Raw genomic sequence first — 6000 nt, forward strand, 5'->3', positions numbered from 1 at the left:
CCGCTTGCCAAGTCACACCGAAGGCATTATGAAGGGAAACACGGTTTAAATTAGCACCGATGGCGTGTATTTTTGGAGGGCTGCTGCTACCCAGACAGGAGTACAATCCGCTGGCTCTTAAAAACCAGACAGGGCGTTCATTCATTCGAGAAGAGGACCGCGGCTCACATCCAGGTTAGAAAGCAAGCCATCTGATTTCAAACCTGGGCCCTCTAACCTTCCAATAAATTAAAGGCTGGCCGTGGCTACTGAACAGTGGAGGGAAAAAAATACACTGAACATGATCAGAGGCAAGCTCTTCTCATTATTCCAGAGCCCAATTGCGATTTAATGAATGCCAGCCCCAATTAGCCCTAAATCACGCCAATTTATTAAAGCAGCTTTGCAGAAAAGTGACTCACGGATGGGATTTAAATCTACATTCAAACCCAGGAAGAGATTTGCTGGCTCTGATCAACCGTCTATTCAGTCCTGCATCTGGCCAACTTGATACCCCTGGGATGTCACAAAATCTGGACAGGAAAACAAGAGCTCCAGGATCTTTGTCCCGCAACATCTAGTAATGAGAGGTAGACTGCTTCAGTGCATGGGGGCTCCCCATTCATAGTCCAATGAAGAGGTCTACTAGAAACAAGTTTTCCTCTTTTTCCACATCTCATTTTCCCCGACAGTTCCAGGGAGCCCTAAAGAAAAAGAGCTATTTTTGTACCCACTTTTTACTAACCAAAGGCGTCTCAAATGGCTTACAATCACCTTTCCTTTCCTCTCCCCACAACAGACACCCTGTGAGGTAATTGGGGCTGGGAGAGCTCTGACAGGACAGCTCTGTGAGAACAACACTATCAGGACTGTGACTAGCCGAAGGGGAGCTGGAAATCAAACCTGGCTCCCCAGATCAGAAGCCACCACTCTTAACCATCACACCAAGTATATAAGTCATCCTGGCATGAAAACCACTCAGTCTTCTTCCGCTGACCCTCTGCTGTCGGGAGATATACTGCCCCTGATCGCAGAGGTTCCATTCAAGGACCGTTTCCAACAACAGCCACAGATCTCCCCCCCCCCCCACACACACACACACATACCAATGCATTTGTTGAGACCCTTTAAACGCCCACCTGGTCCAGGAGTTCTATCAGTGATTTATGTTCATTGCAAAATACTAAGTTACCTAGATCAACAACTGAATTCACCATATGACCTTGAAGTCTTAAATAGTTCTTCATCTGGTCCCCTACGATGATTAAGAAGTCACCCTGGGTGAACAGTGAACTCTTTTGTATGTTGGAAGAGAGGTCACGAGTCTCCTCCTCCTCCTCCTCTCCAACTGTGACCATCTCACAAATGACTTACAGAGATATGGGAAGGCAGATACGTCCGTCAAATCTTGAGCCTTCTGCATCAGGAAAGGGACCCATCCTAGCCCTGACAAAAAGGCTCTTATATTTATATAATATTTGTCCAGCAATTGCCTACCAGGAACTTCATAGTGCAGTAATTGCTGAGCTGCATGATGCAACACACTCGGGCCCTGAAATTACCGTGAGTGTGCCGTTACAAATGCATCAGTCAAATCATTAAAGGCAACTAGGGTGGCCTGTTGCGTCTCTGCATGAGTCACTGCTCTGGCCTTCCAACCAGATTCTGCTGGGAATTCTGCCTCCATTCTATCTCAGGGGCGATTGGATGCATTCACTCACTCTCAAAGCAGAGGCGCCACTGAATGACCTACACTGCAAGGAGGCAAAATGTTGAGTCCCTGTATGAATGCTCGCCTGGCCTGGCCTCCATCTAATCTGTGCCTCTTGGGGAGGAAGTGTTGCGACCTCTCAATCACTCATAGGACAGAGCTGTGGCAGAATGACCCGATCGCAGAAGAGGCTGCCCGTTACACCTCTGGATGTCTCCAGCATTAGACTGGAAAGGGCGTGTTATAAAAATAAAGTTATTATTAGCAGTAATAGTAATAGTTGTATTAGGAAAATGCTTTCTTGGGCTGTATCAACAGAGGCATCCCATCAAAATCGCAATATGTCATAGTCCTGTTGTATACTGCAATGGTCAGAACACATCCGGAGTCCAGTGTGCAGTTCTGGAGGCCTCACTTCAAAAAGGACGTGGACAATATTGAGAGGGTTCAGAGGAGAGCAACAAGGATGATCCAGGATGTGGGCAACCAAGCCCTACAAGGAAATGTTAAGGAACCTGGGAATGTCCAGCCTGGAGAAGAGGAGGCTGAGAGGGGACATGATGGCTCTCTTGAAGTATCTGAAACATTGTAACTTGGAGGAGGGCCAGGTGCAGTTCCCATTGGCAGCAGAGGAGAGGACCAGCAGAAATGGGTTTCAACTACATGTAGAAAGCTACCAGCTAGCCATCAGGGAAAAAATATTCACAGTCAGAGTAGTCCAGTAGCAGAATTGGTTGCCCTTTGGAAGCAGTGAGCTCCTCCTTGCTGGCGGTCTTCAAGAAGAGGTTGGACAGATGCTTGAGGCTGATCCTGCACCGAGCACGGGGTTGGACTAGATGGCCTCTGTGGCCCCTTCCGACTCTATGATTCTGATATTCTGCTTGCATGCTACTTCCAACAGGGCATATAGAAATGGGGAGGAGTTTGCGGACAGGAAAGTGTGCAAAGACAAGCCCCCCCCCCGGTATCCTGATTTGAACACGGCCTCCCCCAGCTGCTATTCACAGATCTTCGAGCATCTCTGATCTGCTTCTGTTCTTGACTGCCAGGAGATTGACGGCTGCAGTCAGAAGCGAAAGGACAGAAAAAACAACCCTGGTGCCAGAAAATACAACATTATGGATAGCTTTTGTTACCAATGGGCAGAATCAGAAGGGCTTGGCCTGCCCCCTCCTTCCCTGAAGAATTCTACTCTCCCCAAACCGTTAATAACCAGAACAAGAAAGGCGGGTGGTGGTGGTGTTCGCAACCCTCCCCCAAGCAATCTGGTTTTATTGCACAAAGCACTGGCTAAACCAGTTTCTGGAGGCACCGAGGAGCAGGTGGGAAAAGCCACTTGGCTTGCAAAACTGAAATTCGAAGAAAGGAAAGGAAAGCCAGGAATGCGGCAGAATCGCAGCGTGCCAACCTGAAGGGAGTCCATTATGCCTGAAGGGGATCTGAGACGCTGCCACAAAGGGAGAGCAGCCGAAAGAAAAGACACTCTGCAAATGACAAAACCCCAAAATTACCAAGGACGCCTAGACCGGTCCTGCATCCACCCCCCAACACTTACACACTGTTAATGCAGCCGTCTCGGGAAGGGGCTCCCCAGCCACCAGGAATTTTTAGAAAGATGTCCAAGGGAGTGAAAAGTCCCTGCAGATCTCAGCCATGGAAGAATGCCCCAGGGTGATTTTCTCCCCTCCCAGGGGACCTGTATTCCCAAGAAGAGCTAGAAAGGAGGCAGCTGGGGTGAGCTCCAGAACAGGACATGACAGAGTCTCTGACCTTTGGGGCAATCCCTTTCCCTGTCACCAGCAGGACAGACAAGGACCAGAGCCTCATAAGGCCAGGAGCATCAAAGGAGGCAGGTAAACGTCTGAAGCTACTTTCTAATTTTGTGTCATCTACTCCAGTTGGCAATAGGTGTCCAGTACCTCTGGCAGAGAAAGGTCTTTCCCCACACCTACTTCCCAAGAACCTTTCAGTGGAGATTGTCAGGAACGGAACCCAGGACTTTCTGCGAGTAAAATGGGTGCTCAGCCAGTGCACTATACCGTCTATACCAGACAGCCAGTTTGGTGTAGTGGTTAGGGGTGAGGACTTCTAATCTGGCATGCCGGGTTTGATTCTGCACTCCACCACATGCAGCCAGGTGGGTGACCTTGGGCTCGCCACAGCACTGATAAAGCTGACCCGACCAAACAGGAATATCAGGGCTCTCTCAGCCTCACCCACCCCACAGGGTGTCTGTTGTGGGGAGAGGAAAGGGAAGGCGAATGTAAGCTGCTTTGAGACTCCTTTGGGTAGAGAAAAGTGGCATATAAGAACCCACTCTTCTTCTTCTACCTGCTTTTGTGACATTTCCCATCGTAAACGGATTATAGGAGAGAAAAGAGAGGATGGGGAGATTAAAAACAGAGCGAACTTTAAAGGAAAATTACGCCACAGATCTCATGAGAATGTTTTCCATAGAGGGCTGGAAGAGGAAACGTGAACCTTTGGGGCTGCCAGAGAGGTGTCGTGGTTAAAGAGCAGTGGTCTCTAACCTGGAGAACCGGGTTTGATTCCCTACTCTTGCACTTGCAGCCAAACTGGGTGACCTTGGGGCAGTCACGGTCCTGTTAGAGCTGTTTTTGCACAGCAGTTCTCTCAGAGCTCTCTCAGCCCCACGCTTGGTTCACAAGGTATCTGTTGTGGGCAGAAGACGGGAAAGGTGTTTGTAGGCTGCTTTGAGATGTCTTTGGGTAAAAAAGTGGGTTATAAAAAAATCATTTTTCCCCCTGCAGAGACAGATGATTAGCCTAATGCAGAGCTTTTAAAGTGTTTCTTAAATTACAACCATACTTCAACCCCTATCCAAGGAGCTCACAGCAGCAAATGAAGCCCAGCGACAAACCTGCAAGGTAGGACAGGCTGAAGGAGAGCAACTTAGCGGGGGGAGCGTTCCTTCCCAGCCCAGCAGGAAAACCGACCACCCTCCATCTGCAACAGCCCAGGCTTGCCCCGAGAAAGAGAACCACCTCCTTGAGCATGTGCAGAGTGCAAGACCCCAGATGAGCCACAAGCCATCTCAGAGCAGAGGGAGATCCTCCCAGTCAGGTTGAAAGCTTCCGTCCGGGTCAGTCGGCAAAATACCCTCCAGGATGCCGCAGCACAGCAATCTGCGTGACCCGGGTTCGAATCCCGCACTCGGCTCCGACCTTGGGCCGGCGACAATCTTCCAGCACCACCACCCTTCGGGGAGAAAAGTCACACCGCCCCACAGCCCAGAGAGGCCCCCCCAAACTCCTGAAGACGAGGCTCAATCGCTGGGCCGATTCTCACATTTGAACCCCCCACCCACCTACCTGCCTACCTACCCACCTGGGTCCTGCTCAAGCCCCTCCGTCTTTACCTGGGAAAGAGACCCTCCGGCCCCACCGCGGCAGGCAGGATACCTCCTGCGGGTTACTGACTCCCTGGGGCGCTGCAGACCGGGGCTGGGTGGATGGGTGGGTGGGTGGGGGGAGAACATAAGCCCTTCGGAGAAACCCCTCCGCTCTTCCCCCGCGCAGAGCCCCGGGGGATCGTCCCAAGCCATCCATCGCGCCCTGCCCGTCCGCCGGCCACAACGCCCCGGCCCCCGCTCCCCGCTCCCCACACCCGCGCAGAGACCCCCGGGCGGCAAAACAGGCGATCCTATCCCAGCTGGGGGCATGGAGCGCCGGCCAGGCGAGATCCGGAGATGAGGAGGGAAGGAGGGAGGGAGGAAGGGGGAGACCCTCCGACAGCCAGCCCCCCACCGCAGCCCCCCACCGCAGCCCCCCTACCTGGGCGTGCGCGGCCAAGGCGAGGAGCCGCTGCGCTGCGCCCTGCCGGAGCCCCTTCGGCGCTCGTTCGCGGGGAGCTGCACCGAAGTCGCCTGGCGAGCCCTCCAATCCGCGCCCGGCTACCGTATATATGCCAAGAGAAGCGCCCGAGAACTCCCGCCCCTGCCGGCCGCCTTGCGACGGGCGGCGCGATTGGCGGGCGGCGCAGCGGCTCGGCGCCTCCTCCTTGGGCTGGCGCAGTGGCGGCCCTCTTGGCTCGACGCCGCCCGGTGGGACGCCCGGCCGGACAGCAAGAGACCCGGCGATGCGATGCGGGTGGCTCTAAAGGTCCTACTCGAAAGACGGCTGGGGCCGTCCTGGGAATCCATGCAGGGTTTCGAATGCACTTCGGTCAAAAACAGTGGAGGAGGAAGAAGAGTTGGGTTTTATACCCCGCTTTTCACTGCCCGGAGGCATTTCAAAGCGGCTTACAATCGCCGTCCCGGCCTCTCCTCTCAATAGACACCCTGGGAGGGA

At 53.0% G+C, this 6000-nt stretch overlaps 1 protein-coding gene across 2 annotated transcripts in view; it reads right to left on the reverse strand.

The window, feature by feature from the left end:
* CAMKK1 (calcium/calmodulin dependent protein kinase kinase 1) overlaps positions 1-5631 on the reverse strand; it is a 93421-nt gene extending 87790 nt beyond the window's left edge. For both annotated transcript variants that reach the window (XR_013226706.1, XM_077311047.1), the window contains exon 1: positions 5485-5631. The gene's annotated coding sequence lies outside the window, so the exon portion shown is untranslated. The remainder of the gene's footprint in view (positions 1-5484) is intronic.
* Between the last annotated feature and the right edge of the window lie 369 nt (positions 5632-6000).

The sequence above is a fragment of the Paroedura picta genome, chromosome 15 (assembly GCF_049243985.1).
Source record: "Paroedura picta isolate Pp20150507F chromosome 15, Ppicta_v3.0, whole genome shotgun sequence".
Taxonomy (NCBI): domain Eukaryota; kingdom Metazoa; phylum Chordata; class Lepidosauria; order Squamata; family Gekkonidae; genus Paroedura; species Paroedura picta.